The sequence below is a fragment of the Mus musculus genome, chromosome 9 (assembly GCF_000001635.26).
Source record: "Mus musculus strain C57BL/6J chromosome 9, GRCm38.p6 C57BL/6J".
Taxonomy (NCBI): Eukaryota; Metazoa; Chordata; class Mammalia; order Rodentia; family Muridae; genus Mus; species Mus musculus.
The window spans coordinates 23,007,194-23,030,753 of NC_000075.6; the positions used below are offsets into that span (position 1 = coordinate 23,007,194).

Genomic DNA, 23,560 nt, shown 5'->3' on the forward strand with positions numbered 1-23,560 from the left:
ATACCACAGAGCTTATATTAGGTTTCTATTGTTGCCATAATAAATCAGCACCAATTTAGCAGCTTGAAAGCTGCACCCATCCGTTAACTATCTCACAGCTCAGCGGGTCAGAAGTCTATCGCCGCTTTTCCCAAAGTAGAATCAAGGTGTCTGTGGGCCTTTAGCTGCAGGCTCTTGGAGAAAACCTGCTTCTAGACGTGGTCAGTATTCAGTTCTGTGGAGTCTACAGGGCACTCACTATCTCTTAACTCCTTTGTGGCTGATGAACAGAAAGGACCCAGAGCTCACCTGTGTCTTCTCATCGTCTATGCTACTGATGGTGGGCTGGGCTCTCAAGTTTCTAGTCTGTGACCTCTTCTGCTAGCTCCCCATCCTTTCCTCCCTTTGTCACATCTTACTGACCTACTCACCTTTCCTCTCTGCACACAAAACCCGACTAATCCTGCCAGGCCACCTGGATAATTTGGGATAATCTCCCTATTTAGAGTCCACTGATTGCTAACCTTACTTTGATCGGCAAAGACTCTTCACAGCGGAATGTAGATTAAGTTATTATCGAATGAGGAGGGCATAAGAATCGTGGGGGCATCTTTAGAATTCTGTCTACCGGGAACGCTCATAAGTGAGATCGCAGAAGCCCACGTGGGCGGTGAAGTGCCTGAGGTCAGGGGCCATTCAGGTCGTAGATGACTGGTTGGAAATGTCAAGGGTCTCAGCGGTGGTCATAAATGTCTGCACACGACAGGCCCTGTGACTGACAGGAAATCTAGACAAAGTGGGCTGCTGTTTACTTGGGGACTTAAGGTTTATAAAGAGCTCGGCTCAGGTTGGATTAGACACTCGAATGTTGGGCTCAGTGTGCAGGGTGGGTGGTGGATCTCAGAGGTGCTCAGGGACTGCTGAGAGCTGAGGAGGGTTCCAGCGTCAGGAGGCTTCCAGCAGGGTTGCACCCTCTCACTGTTTGTAAGCTGGTAAGGTTCTGCTTAGATCCATTTGGACCCTGGACTCTAGTCTAGGTGACTTCTGAGGACTCTGAGGACATCCTCACAAAGTTACCTTCTGATGGCCTTTGGAACTAGATGTGGCAGATTTAATTTCGCTATTTGGTCCACAAGGAAACACAAGGTTTCAAATGTCCTGCTATTCACTCAGCAAGGGAAGCCTGGGTTGTTCAGAACCCCGTGTCTGTTATTGGTGTATTCTGTGTGCAGAGCCCACTTATAGTCCATGAAAAAATTCAAGTATCTGCTCTAGGAAAATCTCATTTTAACCCTCCAGTACAGCTAGATATTCTCAGCTTACCATAACCCTATCCCTATAGTAGGTAACCTTTTTAAAAAATGCGTGTGATACGTATATCTTACGGACCTAATGGCTTAGTTTATTTTGCCTTAAAAATACTCATGGCACATGCTTGGCACAGTTGGGCAAAATCATCTTTTACATAATAAAAATGTAAATGTTTTGTGTGATTTATCAGGATATACTAAAAGTAAAACTCAGTATAATCGCATGGGTATGCTTTAGCACATTCCTAAATTCAAGCTTCTGTCACTCACATCGTTAAATGGAGCTATCTGCTCTATCTCCAACTAGCCCAGTGTGTTAGTGCTCTTCTTTTGAGACAGAACTATGCAGCCTACCATCCCCCTGCCTCAGCCTCCTGAGTGCAGGGATTGAAGGGGCCTAGCACTCTGCGTGGCTCAACCGGCCTATTTCCTAAAAGTGTCAGATTAGACCTGGCATTCAACTTCTGGGACTTTCCCCACAAATTTTAGCATGACACCATGAAAGATACTAGCAATGGTGTGCTTATGCAAAATGAATTGTAAAAGCACTTCTTGTGCAAATACCTGAGTATGTGTGTTGGCAGAGCCTGCCTTTGTGTGCTGGGGTGGGGGTCGCTACAGTTAAGTCCTAATCCTGTTCAAGAGTCTACCCTAAGGAGCACAGGACTCATTTGAATGAGTCTAATGCATTTTTTAAAGAAAAAAAAAAAAAACACTTTTAGCATTACAACTCCTATTCAGGTTCTGATACATTAATACAGACCTTTGAAGTCACTGGGGAAAGGATAGAGGAAATGGAAAATACTCTGAGTCCATGGCATATTATCAACCAAAATATTAAACTTATGTGTCGCTACGTTTTTCAGACTTGGGCTTAGAAAGGGATGGATTTTCCTTCTGGCTGCAGAATTCAGCGTTATCAAGGCAAGCTATCATCTCAGCAAGAACTCTGCCGCCCTAGGAAAAGTATTCACATTGAGAAGCAAGCAGGGCAGTTGATCTGGAGGTATTTCCTCGAGGGCAGACCCCAGCTTCCCGGATTTTCTTCTCTTGGAGTGTGGGTCCTGAGGTCTCCCTGCGGGAGGAGCTGGGAGGAAGGAGGAGCAGGTGGCAGCCAGGGCAACGGGCCAGGGAAAGGTGTGGGGAAGAGCAGCCTGCAGCTGTCTGGAGCCGCTGGAGTCGCACGCACACATTCGCATTAGTGGTCAGCACCGGGTGGTTTTCGCAGCAAGTCTGCGAAGGGGGTGGAGGGATGAGGGGGGGATCATCGATCGCTGCAAGCAGAGAGAGTCCGCAGGATGTGAGAGGCCTGGTGCTGTGGCTTCCGCTCTCACACATCATCAAGCCTCGTTCGAGATGGTTTGAATTAATGACACTTCTTCAGACAGACAGAGTAGGTAAATGGAAATGCTAGACCGGGGCTTTTCACTTTCCTTGCTCAACACTTCCCATTACCTTGGGTGCTGGAAATTCTCCACCCTAGCCTGCCTCCAGGCAAGTCCCAAAGCATTACAGTTATGACCATTGTGTAACAGTTGGTCCTACAGGGGCTGGAGTAAAGGCACGCTGAAACGTCAAAATCTCCTTTGAACCCCTGTAGCCCTTGGCTGCCTGCTGAACTCCCGCCCTTCAAACAGCTCGCCCTAGCTCCGTGCAGACTTAACCCAAGTGAAGGACGAAGCCCTGGATCATTGATTCTATAGGGCGGCCCGCACCTAAGCACTGTCTTAGCTGGGACAAAAGTCCTGCAGAGCTCACCTTCAGCTGGAGGCTGAAGCCTGCAAAGGTGTCATTAGCTTAGCCCAGGATTTGGCTTCCAGGACACAGCCAGCTTTCTGTCTGTCCAGCTGTCCCAGGCCCTGCCTTCTCCTCTGTCTGGCCCTGAGAAACGGCCCCAGGACCCTGATCCTTTTGCTTTTTCTGTGTACAGAGGAGCAGGAGACAGTAGGATCTGAAGTCATGTGTCCAGACCCCAACCCAGGCTTCCTGTCCATCCTAGCTAGTGGCCTTGAGGAGTTTACCTCACTAGCCTGTGCTTTAGTTGTCACTCTGTGCAGAAAGGTTACTAATAAAGTATATTAGTAAATTAGTAATATAGCAAAGTAGCAAAGTCATAAAATATATTAAAAATAGAAAAGTAAACTTTCAAGGTGATGTTTGGATTAGCCAGAATTCTGCACGTATTATCGATTGGATGGATATGATCAATATACATTGTATAAGTGGATGGGACAAAAAAATATTTTAGAAAAGAATTCTGTACATTCTTTATTTGCTATTTATCCGTGTCTTGTCACATTACTTTCCAATTTAGGTGACTGAAATGTGTTTAGTGGATTTTTTCTATGCTAGTAGATGGTTGTCTTTGAAGAGGTTGCTGGTTTGTCTTCAGCACCCAGAGTTGGAGCAGTGTGAACTGCTAAGCCTGGCTCCCCAGGACCCTCCCGTTCTCACACCAATTAAGCCTTTGGCTGACTTTCCTGGGGCAAGGCTATAAACTCCCTTTAAAGATTGAAAGATTTTTTATTCTGAAATTATTATTTTCCCTCACCTTTCCAAAGGGGAGCTCTTGCTTCTCTTCTGAGCTCCTTTTGGAAGTTTTCATGCTTTAAGTGTAAATGTTCTAAGGGCAGGGAAATGGGGGTGGGGAGAGATGAGAGAGCCTCTGGGCTGGGGAGAGAGGTAAGGAGGGCTTTTTCAAATGCAAATATTTGATAAAATATGTGGCTTTGTTTATTTATGTATATCTATATGTAAGAAATGCTAACTTGGGCTGAACGGTTTAACGTGCTTAATCGGAGGCAGACGGGATGGGATGGTCACCGAATTATTTTTGTAAACCACTTCTGTTGGTGTGCAGGCTTCCTTTGCCATTGGTTCCACCCTGGAGGACCACTGGAGGTTTTGCCAGAGCGAGCTGGTGCCAGACTCTGCTTCAGTGACATATGCCTCTGCTCCCCCAACCCCTGACACACAACACAATCACTCGTTCCTCCAGCCCAGCAGACCACTTTTGTAACTAATTGGAGCAGACAGGGTGTTTCAGAGAAACCACGAGCACAGCAGAGAGTCCTGGTGGATATTCATCCCGGCCAGTCCTTTAACAAAGTGAACAATTGCCCAAATAATTATTTCCTGCTGTGGACTCCCCCTCCACCTCTCTTTTAAAAAATGCTTTGTTTGTTAAATCCTATTTTCCTTCCTACTTTCCTGTTGACTGCAGCTAAATTGAATTTGGTCCAATCCATCTCACACTGGGTCAGCAAAATGCTTTGCTGGGGGAGTTAACCCTTTCGATGCCGTCTTTTATTCCCAGAGCAAAGGAAGGGCTGCACTGATTGAGGACTGGGGATGGAGGTAGACACGGAGTATGTTCTATTAGGATCATGACCAGTTTTGATAAAAAAGAAGTTTGTGGCTCCATTCCTATTGCCAGCAAGAATTCAGATTGTATTTGCAGGTGGGTGGTGCATCCTAAGGAAGAGGGGAGGGTCACTTTTGCACAAATGCTTTCTCTAGAAATGTGGCATAGATTTGAAGTGAAGGGCATGTCAACAAAAATGTTAAAGCGAAGGCAATCACTTCGAGGTAACAGAATTAATAGAGTGGTTTGAATCAAAAGGCAGAGGAGAGGGCAACTTTGTGTCACATCTTAAAGTCATTAGGGTGGGAGGAGCATTCTCATCTGTGGTTTCTCATTGTTTGAAGACTCCGGGTGTTGTGTGGCTGAGATCAGATGACTGGGGACTGCTGAGCAGTGTGAACCATGGGATCCCTCGATGTCAAACCCAGGAAAGAGAAACAGCTGTGGGGACACCCCAGCCAACATCAACAGGCGGGATTTTTCTCGAGAGCATGTAGTGGCTCCTGTCCTCCATTGTGTGAAAACTGTCCCCATCCAGGGAGAGTTTATGGAGCTCCCTGTAAGCAGAGCTGGTGTCAGAAAGCTGCACTTGGCTGTCGCTCCCTGCTGGCCAGAACTGTGGCTTATGTTTCTGCAGGTGGAATGTCAGAGACAAAGCCTTTTCCTGTGTGATGGATGGGCTCAGATTTCCCTCCTTGGATACATGTGAGCCCATACACACATGAGTTCTACCTGCCACATGTGATCCAATATTGACAATTTCTGCCTGTACAGCTCACCCTCTGTATTTCCCACCTCAGTATCTGGGAGTTCAACCAGGTATGTGTGGTGTATAGTTAGGCCCTTGGTGGTTGGTGTTGTACTTACAGGACCCTTACAGGCCCTTGGTGGTTTCTCTGGCCACCATTAAACACTACAAAATATCATTTATTCACGTTGTGCCTGTACGGCACTAGGCACAGAACGCTGACGGAATGCACGGCTTCAGTGGAGTCCTGAAACAAGTTTTCAGCCAACCTCAAGGGTTTACATAAAAATGGTCTTGCTGGGATTTATTTTTTCTTCTTCATGTGTCATGTGTGTGGGAGTATCTTCTAGAAGTTCTATGCTTAATGTCATCTTTTGCTGAATTATATGGCCACCAATGATCTTGCTTCATTTTTACAAGACTGAGTTCTACAAGACTGAGTTTCTTAATGTGTTTACAAGTGCTTTCAGAGGATCTCCTACAGGTGCATGCATGCGTGCGTGCATGTCTGAAACCACAGCTCTCCGGCGGCAGAGGCAAAAAGATCAACAGTTTGAGGCCAGTCGGAGCCACATGAGAAGGTCCAGTCTCCAAACAAACAAACAAACAAACAAAAAACCAAAACAGGGGGGTGGTTGTAATTTAGTGGGAAGCATTTTCCTAGCTCTATAGGATCTTGGGTTTGATTCCCATGCACACGCACACCGCCATAAACCTACGCAAAAATATTACTTTTGATTTATTAAACAATTTGCTGTTCCCAAAAATTTATTATCAAACCTTTGACTTTGTCTATGGTATGTCTTCTCCTACCTAAAGCGTTTTGCTATTATGGTTTTTCAGGTGAGAACTGTTGGGTTTATCAGCATGCCTTCAGATGTTGTACTGCAGTTAAAAGGGCTTTCCCTTTCCATCCTGGCTGTATAATAGAATATTCCTCTTTATCTGTAAAATTGTGAAATGACACACATTTCTATGTCATATGGAGGGAAGAAATGTTTTGCTTTTTTATTATCTGAGGCATCATTAGATGCAGGAGACAACTTCCCAGGAATGTATACTTCCAAAACTGACCCAGAAAAGAAAGAGAATCCAAACCAATATATTCCACAGGAGATGGGAAGTTGTCAAAGAGTGATCCACCACAGAAATACCAGGCCCAAAATGTTTCAAGGGGAATTCTAACACATCACTATATTAAAAATATAAATCCATAGCTTAGAAAAAAAATCAACTCAAGCAAAATATCTAAAATTTACAAATATAATATACAATTTTAACTATTGATAGTCAAACACAAAGATTGCAAAAGAGTTATCTCTTAAATAAGTGTTAATCGTAAAATTTTAAAATAGAAAACATAATGTCCTAGGCATGTGTATTAGAATGCTCTAGAGGAGCAGAGCCAACTGAATAAATATATATTCATATAAAAAGGGATTTACCTGATTTATATCAGATGGGCTGGGGAATCCTACAATGGCTATCAGCACACTGGAAAGGCTGAGAACCCAGACGCTGCTTAGTCATACCACGAGGTGCCTCAGCAGTCCTGGTATAGCACTGAAGGCCTAGTGGATTCCTGCAGAGTCACTGGTCTGTAGTCATATTGGAAGGCCAAAGGAGCTAGGTTCCAATGTCGACAGAGAATGTCAGCAGCAGAGACAGTAACAGAGTGGATGCACTGACCAATGGGGAGTGAGTGCGGGCAGGTAAAAGCACCCTGACCAATGGGGAGTGAGTGCGGGCAGGTAAAAGCACCGCCCTCTTTCCTCAAACCTCATATCTGGGCTGATGCTAGAAGGCCCTCCCACTGGGGGGAGGGTCTTCTGCCTTCACTTAGTCCTTCCAGGAAATGACCTCACAGACTACCTGGGGGTGTGTTTCTTAATCACCCTAGATCTAATCAAGCTGACAATCATGATTAACTGTCACAGCATAAATGATGGATTACATACTTGATAAATATACAATTGGGACTGTTTCTTACTAGATCTTTTGTTATAATTTCATGTTGATTCTTAATAAAACACTTCAAATATTAATAATAGTCAAATGTGTCATTGGAATAAAGATGATTAAATAGATACCACTTTAAAATTATTTTACTCAACATATAAACTGATATCATTAGGTAACTAAACATACAGAGATATAAAAATTGGAGTAAAGGAAACAAACCTACTGCTGTTGTAAAAGATTCTGTTTGGTGCCCGAACTCCCTTTTCATAAGAGTCACGAGAGAGAGAGAGAGAGAGAGAGAGAGAGAGAGAGAGAGAGAGAGAGGAGAGAGGAATTTAAAAATGCAGTAATGTGATAGAATGCAGAGTTAATAAAAAGCAAATCAGTTCTTATATTTTATAATGTCATCAAAAATATTTTAAAAATCTCATAATTAATAGTAATAAAGGAGATACCATACTTGGGAATAAACTTTATAAAGATGTTGTGTTGGGGATTGGTTCTAAATTTTTGTCTTGTTTCGGCTCCCCAAACCATGCTTCCAGACCTGAGGGTCCCTGTGCCCACCTGGCTTTGACTGATGATAAAGAATTGTCATGCAGCCATTGGTTTGACAATGAGACTGCATGGGCAAGAGCGGAGGGGAGAGAGGGGGAAGGGGGAGGAGGAAAATCACCAAGGCAGTGAAGGAAAAGAATGAAACTTAAAGACCTGCCAACACGTAAGAATCCAGAAAAGTCGCCCTAGAGGCCACTTCTTGCGTTGGGTTTGGGGTAGCAGAGATAAAATATAGATTTAAAAAGATATTAACTCAGAAATACTGGAGGGGGGGGTGTTTGTTAGCCACGGGGAGGATTAGAAATGGCCAACCATTGAGCTGGTTAGGACATATCCAGATTAGCTGGCATAGTGTATGTATTTCATTTGCCAGCTCCTGAGCGGGTGCGTGCGTATGGTGTAACTAATACACTTTTTTTTTAAAAATTAACTAATTAATTAATTAATTTTTATTAGATATTTTCTTTATATATATTTCAAATTCTATCCCGAAAGTTCCCTATACCCTCCCTCTGCCCTGCTCCCCTACCCACCCACTCCCACTTCTTGACCCTGGCATTCTCCTGTATTGGGGCATATAAAGTTTGCAATATCAAGGGGCCTCTCTTCCCAGTGATGGCCGACTAGACACTATTGCACAATGCCAGAAAGATTTTGCTGAAGGGACCCTGTTATAACTAATACACTTCTACAGTGTTATATTAGTTTTCCATCATCATGAAATACCCGAGGTGATCAACTTAGAAAGACGAAACGTTCATTTTGGTCTACATCTTCAGCTGTTTCTGTCTCTGGTTGACTGGCCCGTTGCTACTGGGCCTGTGGTGAAACTGTACTTTATATCCAGAAGCACTGGCTGAGAGAAGCTCCTCAGGGAAGGAGTGGGGAGTGGGGGAGGGACAGATGGATGGGTGGAAGGAAGGAGGGAGAGAGGGAGGGACGTCACATTCAAGATCATACTTCTTTGCCCCGGGCCCCACCTTCTAATGCTTCTCTCCTCTGCAGCATCACTGAATGGGGATCAAGACTCCAACGTACAGGCTTTGGGGGTTGGCATTCATCTAAACCGCAGCATGTATCCAAAATATGTGAAGAAAACTTTAGAACTCCTTCTCAGGGAGCGTGCGACCACTTTCACAGCACACTGAAAGGGGAAGGGGTGCAGGGAGGAGTGGGAGGGGGGAGATGGTACACACTCTTATTTAGAAAGACATGACCATAAAGACGTGAGGCTTCCCAAGTGACACAGAATGCTAGCAAAATAATGAAGTAAATTGTGAAGCAAGAGCAGAAACATTCCAGATAAAGAGATATTCTATTGTGGGTATTTAGCTATGCAATAGTGTGGCACCTCTGTATGCATTAACAGTCCAGGGAATGGAATGAAAAGTCCAAAAATAACCCCAAGAACTGACGATTGGTGGGATTGGTGGAAAGGAGACCAGGGGTGTGTCCTGCTCCTCATAATATCATAGGCATCAGGAACCTGACACACCTGGGGGGAGACGGGAATCCAAATTGCTTCATGCCACTTACCAATATAGACTGCAAGAGGAATGATGTTCAAATCAGTAAACTGGAGCATGGCCTGGTTGTAATCCCTTCATTCAAGGCCAGAAAGTCAAGGTCATCTTTAGTTTAGCAAGTTTAACTCCAGCCTCAGCTACACAAGAACCTGTCACAAAAAATAATTTAATCTGTGGGGTGGAGAGATGCTAAGAGCACTAGCTGGTCTTGCTGTATACCTGGGTTCAGTTCCCAGCATCCACATAGGTGACTCACAACTGCCTGTTGCTCCAGTTCAGGGGATATGATGACCTCTTGTGGATTTAGCAGGAACTGCATGTACCTGGCACACTTACCATACAGGACTACAATAAAAATAACCAGTGAAAAATTCAATATTAAAATACCATGACTTGGACTTATTAACTAAATTGTAAGCAGATTATGAGCACAGGACATGCCGATAATTTTCCTTCTTTCAAAAGAATCTTTATGTGTGTTTGAGTGCATGTTCATGTGTATGCGTGCAAGCACCTGGAACATATGGAGGTCAGAGGTCAACTTTGTGCGTAGGTATTTGTCCTTCATCTCATTTGTAGGTGGCTACATACACCAGGCTACCCTGCCTGTGAGCTCCCGGGATCTTGTCTCTGCTCCCAGCTCCCTGTAGGAGGATGGAGATTACAGTTGTGTGCTATCATGACCGGCTTTTCTGGGGTCTGAGGATTTAAACTCAGGTTTTAGGCTTGCACGTTGCCAAGCCCAGCATGGCCCTGGTGGTGACAGAGTGACATAGTGACACAGTTCTGTCCCTGGGACAGGGTCCTGGTATGAGTCTCCAAGAGTGTCGATGGCTGCTGTGGGCATAGGCTTGTTTGTATAATTATGTACACATTTTCACATTCCTCCAAGGAATGTCCTCCCAGTCAACTTTAATGACTCCATGAGAATTAGAAACAGCATGAGGCAAAGGTGTGGCTAATGTCTCAGAAAAATGGTAAATGCTAGGACCTTCAGGACAGCCCTTAAGGCTATGGGAAAGACCTCTAAATATCTAAGTTCAATATATGTATATATACATACGCATATACATATATACACATATATACATATATATGCACACACATATATACACATATATATTCTCAACTATGTAAAATATAAGGATGTAATATGAATTATGAGGGAGTTCATGAATCTAAAGGAACAAAGGCAGCTGCATTAAGGAGCCAGCTTGTCAGAAAGATACAAAGGCAGGCAGATTTCGGAGTTCAAGGTCATCCTGGGACACAGCAAGGATCAGCCCAGGTGTGGTAGAAACAGTAATTTCAGAGCAGGGCCCTACCCAACTAGTTTACCTTTTGTGCTTAACATAGGCAGGCAGATTTCTTCTGCAATGTTAGAAAAAGAAAAGTATGCTTGCTGTCTCTTAAGAATCAAAGGGCTGGGGTCATGGAATGCTGGTTCATAAGATAATCAGAAGAGAACCTGGAATTAATAACTGAATTGACATGTAAATAAAAAACTGGGCTTTTGGTGTGCATGTGATGAGCTAGCAGAAACCCATAGCAGTTCCTTTTAGATTTTTCTCTAGCAAGAGCTGAGCTGTCTGGAGATCTCCAGAGAGCAAAATGGCTCTTCAAGAATTTTCTCTTAACAGGATTTCGAACTTGGTCAAAAGACACAATAACTTTTTTAATAGCAGATTTTCTGACTTTGGTCAGAACACCCACGAGTTATCCAGATAACATTCAGAATTTATACTTGCAGAGAGAGCAGCCTGGAAAGCCATCTCAGCAGAACTTAGGCTGCCAGCTTGGACCCACGGTTTGACTTCAAGTTGTTCTTTTTGCCAGTCCCAGACACCCTTTCTCGAAGAACCCCTCTCCAGGCTAAGTCTGGTCCCTGGTAGCCTGTCAAGCACTTTACCCACTGAGCTGTCTCCTCAGCCCCATTTCACTTATAACAGTTGCACAATAACTATTGTCATAACTGTTTAAACTGCTGTTGATTGACATGTAGGAGATTAACAAACTCCAACTCTTATAGACAAGACTTTGTGGTAAGTATTTATTAAAAATCAATGTTTGTTATTATGCTCGTTTTCTACAGCTGCTGTAACAAATTACCCCAAATTTGGTAGCTTAAAATAACAAAGGTTTATTCCTTCAAGATAATGGAGCCAGAAATTTCAAATTAGTTTCACTGGGAGTTTAAGGCAGCAGCAGGGCCACACTCTCTCTGGAGATTATAGATCAGTGGTTCTCAACCCGTGGGACACTACAGGGGTTGCATATCAGATAGCCTGCATATCAGACATTTACTTTATGATTCATAACAGTACCAAGATTCTAGCCATGAAGTAGCAGTGAAAATAATTTTATGGTTGGGGGTCATCACAGCACAAGGAACTGTATTAAAGGGTCACAGCATTAGGAAGGTTGACTGCTCTAGCTTGCTCTTTCATCTCTTGGCTTTTGGAGTTCCATGGTTGGTGGCTGCATCTTTCTAACTCCTTCCTTGGATCACACTGCTTCCTTCTCTTCTGGACCAGATTTCCTGTTTCTTGCTTCCTTAGGATGCCCACAACTATATTTAGAGCCCATCAGGAATCCAGAAGTGTCTGCCTCATAACCCAGAACTGATTCAGGTTCTGAGTTCCTTCATTGCTTGTGTCTGATTATATCTACACATGAATGTATATATGTGAGCATATTTATTCATTTGCTGCTTCTAGTAATACCTTTCCATTTCCAGGTTTCCTGGAATGAATCACAGATTTGGCAAAAACAAATAAACAATTGTATAACTTTGTGTGTGTTCAACTTTGGAAACATTTTTTTTTTAACAGTGGGAATTAGGGACCCTAATATTTCCAGTCCCACATTCTCCTTACAGCTTCCCATCCCACCTGGGGTCAAGGCTAGGCCAAGTTCCATTCTCCACCCACAGGAACATTCTTGAGTAAACAATTCTCAGAATCCACTGATAGTCACCTGACCCTCTGGAAAGTCCCAGGTAGAGTTCAAATGCGTGTCATGCTTGCTAGCCAATAGATTTAAAGGTCAATATGCTTAGCCAATAAGTTTGAACTGTAACCTGTGCCCCTAAAATGTATAAAAACTGCTTGTAATAGCCATTCAAGGTCTCCTTCTTGTCACTTGCCTAGGGAGACTGATTGAGGGTTGGCCCTGACATGCCAGAAAATAAACCTCTTGCTTTTGCATCGATCTGCGTCTCAGTGTCTCACTCAGGAGCATCTTGAAGTACGTACCACTGACTGAGGGTCAGGGTCTTACAGGAATCTCTTTGCAGAGTCTAGGATTTTGCCCAGGACTGATTTCCTTATTTACTGACCAGCACCTACACTGCCCCAAACTAAGCTAGTGTCAACCTACCTTAAACACATGCAGTTTTGTGATGTCCTGGGTGTCACTTTAAGTCACATGCATGTGACCTCTAGCTTGTTTACCCTGTGTTTACCTCTTTCCTAGGAGGGCACAGATGCCTTCATGATGGTTGGTCATCACCATCAGCCTGGCTGGAGATCACTGCCTATGGGAGGCACCAGGCTGTGGCTCTTCACTTCCTTCTCTTGCCACACACGAGTTTTATCTCCTATTATCTGCATGAACAATAGTGCCTCCCCCAACACTCACACATCAAGGCTTGGCAATTGTTGTTGTTGTTGTTGTTGTTGTTGTGTTTCTCCTATTATCTGCATGAACAATAGTGCCTCCCCCAACACTCACACATCAAGGCTTGGCAATTGTTGTTGTTGTTGTTGTTGTTGTTGTGTTTCTCCTATTATCTGCATGAACAATAGTGCCTCCCCCAACACTCACACATCAAGGCTTGGCAATTGTTGTTGTTGTTTGTTTTTTGTTTTTCGAGACAGTTTCTCTGTGTAGCCCTGGCTGTCCTGGAACTCACTTTGTAGAACTCAGAAATCCACCTGCCTCTGCCTCCCGAGTGCTGGGATTAAAGGTATGCGCCACCACGCCCATCTTAAGTCTTGGCAATTTTAACAGAATGGAAAAATAAGATCTTTACAAATCACATGCTTCCCACAAAATCCCCAAGTCTGAAGGTTTGTTTTGTGTGATAAATAGTTCTTACATACTTATATGTGCTCTGCTGGTCCGAGCACAGAAGAAGGAATCGCCCACTCTAATTGTGGGCCAGCTGTCATCAGCTTCTGCCCACTTCCATTTTTCAGGATTGCTAGCAGGAAAACGCAATGCCAGTGCCCTGAGGGGCACTACTGGGTGCAGATTCAGGATAAGCTCAGGCCTACCCTTACATGTTGTAACTTCTTGCATTTCTTCACTTCGCAACTCTGTGAGGAGCAATGTAAAGATCACGTGACTGGACAATAAACCAGCAAAGTGGATCTCCCACCAAGAGAGACTTGAGTTTGGCCAAATTAGAGAATCTGATAAATTAGGGAAACGGGCACAATAAATTATGCCTGGTGTTGCACTGAGGATTCTGGGAGATGGTTGCTGTCCTAGAGCTTCATGCCTGGCACATGGGCACAGCTGGCTTTGGGTTTTACTCTGAGTTTTCTCAAGTCCAGAGGCCACTTCTTAGACTATGACTACAGGCTACATTACACATGTGATGTGATATACTTCTGCATATTAAACTATGCTCTATAGATTGACATTTACATTTAAATTGTTTAATTTTACATTTAGAAGTTTTTCCCCACAAAACTTTTCATACATTTTTTAAATTGAAAATAGATTTTTTTCCCTCACATAATATGTTCTGATTATGGTTTCCCTTCATTTAAATCCTTTAAGGTCATCTCCAAAGATGCTTCAATGTCTCTTTCTCTGTTTACGTTTCCTTTTCTCTTTTGGGTGTGAGTATTTGGCCTTCAAGTGTTTATGTACACTGTGTGTATGTCTAGTACCTGCCGAGGTCTGAAGAGGGCTGCCACACAGGTGCTGGGAATCAAACCCGTCTTCTGCAATAGCAACAGGTGCTATTACCCACTGGCCATCCATCTCTCCAGCCCCTTAAAAGCGTTTATGAATTATTTATTTTATTTTATGTATCTTCTATGCATGTCTGTCTGTGCAGCACAAATCTGCATTGCCCTTGAAAGCAGAAAAGGAGGTGTTGGGTCCCCTGAAGCTGGAGCTTGTGAACCACCATGTGGGTGCTGGGACCAGACGCCAGGTCCTTTGTTATAGCAGCAGTGTTCTTAGACACTGAGCCAGCTCTCCAGCTCCATTAATCCATTTTTTTTAAAGAGAAAATGTAGACATAGTTTCATTTGAAAATTTTTTGTTCAATTTTATCCCTGTCCCTCAAACACAAGTTTGAAAATCTTGGAACTCTTTTAAATAGCTTGCTATGTATCTGTGAACAAAATTAATATTTTTTGTTTTAAAAATGTATAATAGCTGCTATTATGCTGCGCATGTCCTTTTCTGTTATGATATTTGGAATGAATCAATAGCTTATCTTAGAGATTTGTACTTATTTCATATGTAGTACAATAATTCATTGACAAAAACTGATGCTTATATTTTTTCTATGAATAAATAACTAAATTTACAGCTTACAATAACTCTGTGAAGATTATTTTTAAGTTAATTTATTTTATGTGTTTGGGTGTTTGACTGAGTGTTTTTCTGTGTATACATGTGAACAGTGCCCATGGAGGCCAGAAGAGGGGTCCCCTGGAAATGAAGTTACAGACAGTTGTTAGATATCACATGGGTGCTAGGAACCAAACTTGAATCTTCTGCAAGAGCAACAGTTGCTCTTAACTGCTAGCCATCTCTCTAGGCCCTAAAAGGAGTATTCTTGTATTAGTTTCCTTATTATTGTTATTATTTTAAACAAATACCTCAAGTGGCTGCTGAGGTGGCTCAGCAGGGAAACAGGCTTGGTGCCAAGCCGTATGGCCTGAGTTAGAGCTCTCAGTCCACATGGTGGAAGGAGAGAATCCACTCGTACAAACTGTCCTCTGACCTGCACTCAGGCGCCATGGCACATGCAGGCTACCTGCTCCAACAAATAAATAACTGTAAAAAAGAAAAATATACTTCAACAATGAACTACTTGGGCAATCTCTTTCCACATCCCAGTGTCTCTTTTTATTTTTTGCTTTTCTTTCCTTTTTGTCTGAATTTCTATCCACCACTGGAAATATGCCATATTAGTTTTTTTTTCTGAGCCAATTCATTTCATTTAATATGATCATCTCTGTTCCTATCCATTTTCCTTTAGATGACATGATTTCAGTCTTTGTTATGGCTGGGTAAAGCTCCTTCATGAATCTATAATGTAGCTAGCAGTACTCCTTCCTTTTCTGTGGGTCTGTCAGTGGGTGTGTGTGATGGTTTGAATGAGAAGTGTCCTCACATGCTCTTGCATTTGAACACTTGGTCCACAGCTGGTCGAGCAGTGTCCGGAGGACATAGAACCTTTAGGAGATGAAGTCTTATTGGAGGAAACACATCACTGGGGATGGGCTTGGGGCAGGGCTTATAACCTCATCCCACTTCTATTCCATGCTCTCTGTTTTCTTCCCATGAATAGATCTGTGGTCTCTCGGCTTCCTGGCCACTTGTTGCCATGACTCCCCTACTAGGGACTCTCTTTTTGGAACTGTAATCTAAACCAAGCCCTTTCTTCTGTAAGTTGATTTTGGCCATGATGTTTTATCACAGCAACAGGAAATACTACAGTATTTACTTTGAGCTCTGGCTTAGCCTATGAAACAGTTGATAGACAATCATAGTTGTAGGAGGTGGCTCTGATGCTTGGATCAGAAATCTGCACGTGAACACTGAAAGTCCTGTTCCCCAATTGGTTCTTGATCAATGAATAAAGATGCCAGCAGCCAATGACTGGATAAAAGAGGTGGACTTCCCGCTTCCTGCAGGAAGACTGGAAGATGCAGGAGGATAAAGGGAATTCTCCATGCTTGGAGGGAGAGGGAGTCGCCAGGCATGTGAGAGACTGGATGGAGTGGCCATTGGCCACTTCCGCAGGCAGATCAGAGACACAACTAGGCTGAGGGCAGATGTAGGGTGTTGAACAAGGAGTAAAGGAAGAGGCACGCTGGCTAGCCATGGAAGGCTTAGAAAAGCCCAGCCACTGAGCCACGCTAGCCGTGGAAGGCTTAGAAAAGCCAAGCCCCTGAACCATAAGGCAGGTTAAAAATGATCTAAATGTGTCTCTCTTTTTTTGTTTTTTTTTTTGTTTTTTTGTTTTTTGTTTTTCAAGACAGGGTTATCTAGGGATCAGTGAGAGCCCCTGGGTGTGTGCATGCGAGCGAATTTCTGGGAACTCAAAGTGATGTAGACAAAACTACATGCTACATATAGTTATCTAAATATTTACCGAACAGGAGATTTTTTTTTTAGAATATATCTGGAGGAACTAAAACAAACAACACCCCAAAACAAAACAAAAAATGGAATCATATATACGAATAATCCACCAAATGGGCAGCGGACACAATCAGACTTTTAAATGAAGAAAAAACAAATAGCTGATAAATATGTGAACTGTTCAACATTCTTAGCTACCTGGGAAATGCTACATGGAGAACCCATTTCACCCTAGGCCAAGGGTAAAGTCTAGAAGATAAGAAGCAGCACAAGCTGGTGAGGACGCTGGGTTGGGGAGGAGCCGCTGGTGGGCATGTGAACTAGTGCAGCTGCACTGGAAACTGGTACAGAGGCTCCCTCAAAAAACTAAGAATAGAACTACCATGTGATCCAGCCACACTGTGATCCAGCCACACTGTGTGATCCAGCCACACCGTGTGATCCAGCCATACTGTGTGATCCAGGCACACTGTGTGATCCAGGCACACCACAGGCTGAATAGAACTACCATGTGATCCAGCCACACTGTGTGATCCAGCCACACTGTGTGATCCAGCCACACCACAGGCTGAATAGAACTAACATGTGATCCAGCCACACTGTGTGATCCAGGCACACTGTATGATCCAGGCACACCAACAGGCTGAATAGAACTACCATGTGATCCAGCCATACCATGTGATCCAACCACACTGTATGATCCAGCCACACTGTGTGATCCAGCCACACTGTGTGATCCAGGCACACCAACAGGCTGAATAGAACTACCATGTGATCCAGCCATACCATGTGATCCAGCCCTACCACTGGCTGTTCACTGGATGGAATCTAAGATCTCGACAGAGATGCCTGACACACATCAACAGAGGCCCTTTTACTGCATCTTCACTGTCATCATTGCTAGGAATGAGCAGAGAATATGAATGACTTTTCTTTTCACATCATCACTGGCACTGAATAACCTGCTGGTGTTTGCTGATCTGGTAGATTACGTCTCTTGGTTATGTGTCTGGCAAGTTTGCCAGTCATCTGTTTGGCTTTCCTCTGCTTGCTTATCTATGCTTGGATTGTTATCTTTCATTTACGTTGCAAATATATTGCCCAATTTGCTATTGTTATATTAATTTTTGTGGTAGTTTTTTTACTTCGTAGAACTTTTAACTTCTTGTACATTCAGATGGTTAAATCTATCAAATATTTAAACTAAAATTGTTAGCTTTTGCTGTTGAATTCTGTTCAATTAAAACTTGCCGTTACGTGTGCTGTGCGAAAGAACATTAGGGGTATAAGTAACAGTCAACTTTGTCTCAGGGGAAACTGGAAATTTAGTTTTGGGACAAGATAGATAAAACTATAGTCAATAATATAAGCTGTCCACGATGAGTGTCAAATATTTGGCACAGTACTAGGTGATTTCATGTTTGCTGCCGGGAAACAGAGAGCAGAGAGAACCAGGGGCTGCTGAGTCCATGACTGGATCAGCCAGATGACTCATGGCAGCATAGGATGTCAGGGCCGGAACGGCCTGGAGAACGACTACTCCGATCTCTGCACATGGAATAAGCATTCTGACTTAGCAGTGACTGAGCTCCTACCCACACGATAGCTGCACTGTCAGTCCCACCAAAGGCTCTCCAAGGTGACGTGGGCTAGCTACCTCAGGCTGTGTTCACTCCAGGTTCTCAACACTGAGAACAGTTGTCACTCAGCCTACTACAGTTCCATTGAACCTGCTAGTGCCAACACCAGAGTCCCATTGCTGTGAGTGGGGTCCCGGGGTACAAAGGCAATCAAGGCTGAGGGACTTGTCAGATGTGCTCCTTGGCTCAAACTCTTTCTCTCTGACTGGGGCTCTAGGTCTTAAGAGAGTAGGTTTCTATGTGGGACCTTCCCTTTGATCTGAATGTTGGGATTCTACTCTCTTCTTTATTTCATACAGCCATTGAACAACAGCTTCTTAATTGTATGGCTCCTTGTCAGTGTTTGATTGTTTTTTTACCATAAGAGTTTCCAAAGCACCTGGAACTCAGGGTACTCTCCCTAAGAGTGAGGGCAGGAAGTCAGGCATGGCAGTTCATCTGACAGCAGGAAGAAGGCTAAGGCAGGAGGATCACTGGGTATTTGAGAATAACTGAACTTACAGAGTGAGTTCCAGTCTAACCTGTGATACAGAATGAGACCCAGTTTTGGACAAACAAACCCAAATAAAAACAGGAAGTAACAGCAGGATCTGTTAACTGGTGGGGCAGCTCGGTAGCACTAAGGGTGCCTTCTCTATCATCTTTGCCTTCTTTTGATTTCAAAATAATTATAGATCACAGTAAACTGTAACAAAAGCAGTGCAGAAAAAGCCCAGGAGCCTAGCACCCAGCTTCCCCCTGCAGTGATGAAATGAGAACTTTGATTGGCTCAAGAGCATCAGGCACCTTGTGGATGCTGTTCCCATCCTTCAGCCTCAGGCACGCGCTGTATGTTCGGTGCTTTCTGTGCTGTAGATTCACATGACCGCAGATCTAGCTCTGGAACCGCTCCAGCGGCCCAGGAACTGCTCACCAAAGACACCGCTTCCAGCAGGACTCAGGTTACCTGTCTTCCATCTCTACAGTGTTCCCTTCATCTACGGGCAGTGGTTCTCAACTCCCACAGGGGTATCCTAAGACCATTGACAAACACAGATATTTACATTACCATTCACAACAGTAGCAAATTACAGTTATAATTAGTGACAAAGGTAGTTCTATGGTTGGGGCTCACAACAACGTGAGGAACTGTATTAAATGACTGCAGCACCAGGGAGGTTGAGAACCACTGATCTACAGAATGCTAGTGCCCACTCTTTTAAGATTAGCTTGTTTTATTCAGTATAATGCCCTCATATAGAAACCCAAGTTGTTTCCCAAGTCAATAATTTCTTCCTTTCTATAGCTAAGTAGTGCTCAGTCGTGCGGGCGGAGCACAGAGTTTACCACTCTCCTACTAAAGGATATTTGAGTGGTTTCCACGGTTTCATATAGCAAAGCAGCTCAAACCGTGTAAGTGGTCTGTGAGTTTAAAGGAATCACGGTCAAACAGATGCTGTAGACGATAGCTCTTTCCCATAGCGGAACCTTTGTTGCCTCTGTTATCAGAGGCAATCTGCTACGGGCTGCAGGGGCCACCCCCACATTGCTTGTGCACATGCCCCATTACTGGAAAAACAAACAAATCAACAACAACAAAAAAAAAAACCCCTTAGTATTACTCCTTTTTGATATCACAATATTATTACATTTTTTTTACTCCTTTTCTATAGCCCCGAGAGAGCCCCATAAGAGATCTTGCTTTGCCCAGCTCTCTGCTAGTCCCTAGTTTTTAGAGAGCCAGGTTCCCCACAAAGTAAATGTTTCAGTAAATGAATAAAGTCTAGCAGATAAGGAGGGAGTGGAAGGAAGCCATTCTAGGGTTGGATTAGAAAGTCAGAGTCAAATCAAGCCCCTACCCCTTTCTGGCTCTGGTTTAAACTCTACTAAAGTGTCTATTAGCAACAGCACCTCTGTCAGGGACACTGGAGGGTCAGGTGATTCTCTTTGTATGAATGCACTTTGCAAGGCAGTGCCATGATGACTGTCTGAAGGGATCTCCACACTGTCTTGTTTTCTCCTCTCTTCTCTTTACGCTCGCCCTCCTCCATGGGAAACTCATTATGACCACCAAGGAGATCACCTGCACCCTTGGGAGGTAAAAAAACAAAAACAAAAACAAAAACCATCCAGGCAGTTGCCAAGCATGAAATCATGGCCTTCTTGTGACATTCCATCCAGTAGAGGGCGACAGCTCCTTCCTGCTGAGTCCCATAGCTTCACTTGGAATACACATGGTCACTTAGTTATTTATGTGTGTTTGTTTTTGAAGGGAGCACACACGCCCACTGCAGTCATTCAGTAGGCTCACAGGATTCTTGTTTAGCACACTGCGCTGTTGCAGCTCAAGCCCCTCTAGGAGGTGTCTAGCTGCTGAAAAGCTTATTTCCTTTGTTTAGCAGGATTTGTGGTCTTAATTTTCCTGCTTGGCCGAACAAGCCGCAGAGCTCAAGACTTGCTCCCTAGGCAACACCTACATGGTCTACTTGCTGGACACTGCATTCATGGTGGACTGGCTGAGGAGAGTTCTCGGAAGTGCCTGAGCTCCTGAGCCAGTCTGGGACAGTTGGGGAGCATCCTTTCCCCAGGGCACCAGGCAGGGATGCTAGCGAGCAAGGCAGCCCTGCTTTCTCTGAAAATAAAGGGTGGTAGTGGTGGCACTGATTACTTCTATTAGTGAAAACAGCTGGGGATTAAGAAAGCATCAACAAGATTGTTACCAGTCCAAGCCTCGCCAGCCCTTCCTGAATTTATCAGTACTGATGGGGACAGAGCAGGGTGAAGTAGGAGGTGGCAGGTTAAAGTGAGATGATAGAGTGTTGAGAGCACCCCATCCCCGACCCTCCTCTTTCCTCTTAGTTAAGAAGGAAGATCAAGAAACAAAATAAACTTGTCTAACTTGCTCTGGTGGGAACCACATTCACTTCCTCAACTTCCTGAGAATCCGGCATGCTTGAAAAGAGCATTCCGAAAAGCACTGAAGGCCACTGTATGTGGGCCGTAGGTGGAGGAAGGTGGCCTGCTGCAAGGGTCACCCCTGCCCAGTGGTCTCACTGCTGCCCAGAGTGACTGTGGGAATCCATTCCTCTTTCTGTGCAACCATTTCATTCCCTGCATTCTGTTCAGTTTCTTTGCTAAATGTTGCCCCATCGATAAAGTATTCCCAAGACACCCTTAGCTTTGGGTAGGGAGGAGGCTTTGGTCACTCTCTGGTTTCTTCAAACCCTGGTCTTTGGAGCAATGGGTATTGAGTGTGTGCTCCCCAGTGATGTCAAAACAGAGCTGACACACAAATAGTGACCCAAAGCACACATGGTCAAGTTGTGAGCAAGCCTGGGACAGAGCCCAGCCCCGTGGACAAGATGGCTCAGGGTATGTCAGCTGAAGCTGAAGCTGGCCAGAGCCGGCAGGGATGCTGACCTTGTTCTTGTTCTGTTAACAACCCCACAGAAGCAGAGCATATCTCCAATGGGTAAAATCTAAATTTAGCCCCCAAAGAAGCTACTTTCCCATTCTGCTGGAGGAAAGTTCTTTTCACTGGTATGGGCCTTGGCTTTGATTAGGTGGGAGGACCCACATCTGGGAATACATAAACTTTATTGTTCTTGGATGACAGTACATTTTCCTTGCCTACTGGTTTTCCGCCTTTCCCCCCAATGATCTGGGCTTGTGACCTTATTGGCCAAAATGAGCCACTTTGCCTTGGACTGGACTGCCTAGAAGGTCACACCTACACTGGAGTCCACACTTGGAGGGATTATGTGTCCCCTCTTTACCTCTTGAGACAGTTCTGGGAAGGTTGAGTGTAGCAGAGAGAGGGACTCTGCGTGTGTGTGAATGGTGCCCTGGGGATTGGGCCCAGGTTGCATCCTTAGGACCAGGTTCTAAAACCCAGGAGCCCAAGAAGGCCAGGGCTTCCCTGAGGTTCAGGGATCTCAGACTGCAGTGGACTACTTGGACAGTCATCAGTTTCAAGAGGATGCCCTGCGGGGTCAGGTTTGTAGTGCCCCACCCCCACCCCCGTGGCCAGGTTTCCTACAGAATCTCCTCTAGAGTGATCTGCCATTCACATTTTGAGTGAGTAGCTGGGGGAAGTTTTATTCCTCTAAAGCTCAGTTGCCCAAGTGCATGTTTAGTCTCTTTTGACAAATGTCTCCTTTGATGTCCAATGACACAAGCTCTGGTTAACTCATCTATTTATGAAGTTCGGAAATGTAGGGCAAAGAGCATTCCCTTGGACTCAGATGAGCTAGGCTGCTGGGTGGTCTGTTTTTACTACTTATTAGCTGGATGACACTGGGCAAGGTACCTTCTCCAAGCGTCTGGTTCCTCGCCTGGAAAACAGCAATAATGAGAGAACTCGGCTCTGTCAGCAACAAGTCAGACATTATATATCTTCAAGCACTCTTTATAAACCTAGCTTGCAGTCCCTATAAAGGGATCATGTCTGGTAGCAAATGTCTCATGAGGTTCGATAGACCGTGTCTCAGCCTCTTGGGACAAACTCTCACTAAATAACATTAGGTCTTCAGAGACTCAAGGAGCTCGTCCTGACCCCCATGTTACCTCCTGTCTCTGCTTTTGTTTACTGTCTTGAATCCTGCTTCCTTTTCCTGCAAATGACATGGAGAATGTCTAGTAACAACAGCTCCTCTGCTAACTACTCTCGAGCAACACGTGTCCTGTTTTTATTTATGTGGCTTTGCTAACTTGGAGGTTGAAAGCAATGACACCCATTGGCAGAGCTTGCCCGGTGACTCAGCGAGGGCACAGGAAGTCGGAGGGAGACACTTGAATGCTGTGACCATCATCGAATTCAGGCATGCTTTCTGATTGCAATCTAGACTCGGCGTTTTTCCATGCTCTTTCGCCTGACATTCAATATTAAGGCCGAAACAAGTGTTCCCATTTAACAGTGACTCATGCAGCACAAAGAAATTAGACTAAGTCTAAAAAGAAATTAGGCTCTGGGTGAAGGAGAACTGGACAGACACTTTCTTACTGTAACTTTCCAGAATGCCCTGGATAGCCCCCAGGAGTTCTCAGGATGGACAGAGCTTTGGAACATTTTACAAGCTAGTAAAACATTGTTTGAGGGGCAATAGATTCTTTGGAATTTATCTGCATGGCTGACGTCACCCTCTCAGCACGGGGAG

At 44.2% G+C, this 23,560-nt stretch overlaps 1 long non-coding RNA gene across 1 annotated transcript in view, besides 1 other annotated feature; it reads left to right on the forward strand.

The window, feature by feature from the left end:
- The window catches only part of Gm36743, a 151,173-nt gene that overhangs the window by 10,760 nt on the left and 116,853 nt on the right, over positions 1 to 23,560 (forward strand). The gene's annotated exons all lie outside the window — the stretch shown is intronic.
- Positions 3,685 to 5,562: an enhancer, noted in NCBI's record as "VISTA enhancer mm1296". NCBI's record gives its function as "enhancer in: midbrain (mesencephalon)[3/5] | forebrain[4/5] | limb[3/5] | eye[4/5]" and the evidence as "EXISTENCE:transgenic organism evidence [ECO:0001131][PMID:17130149]".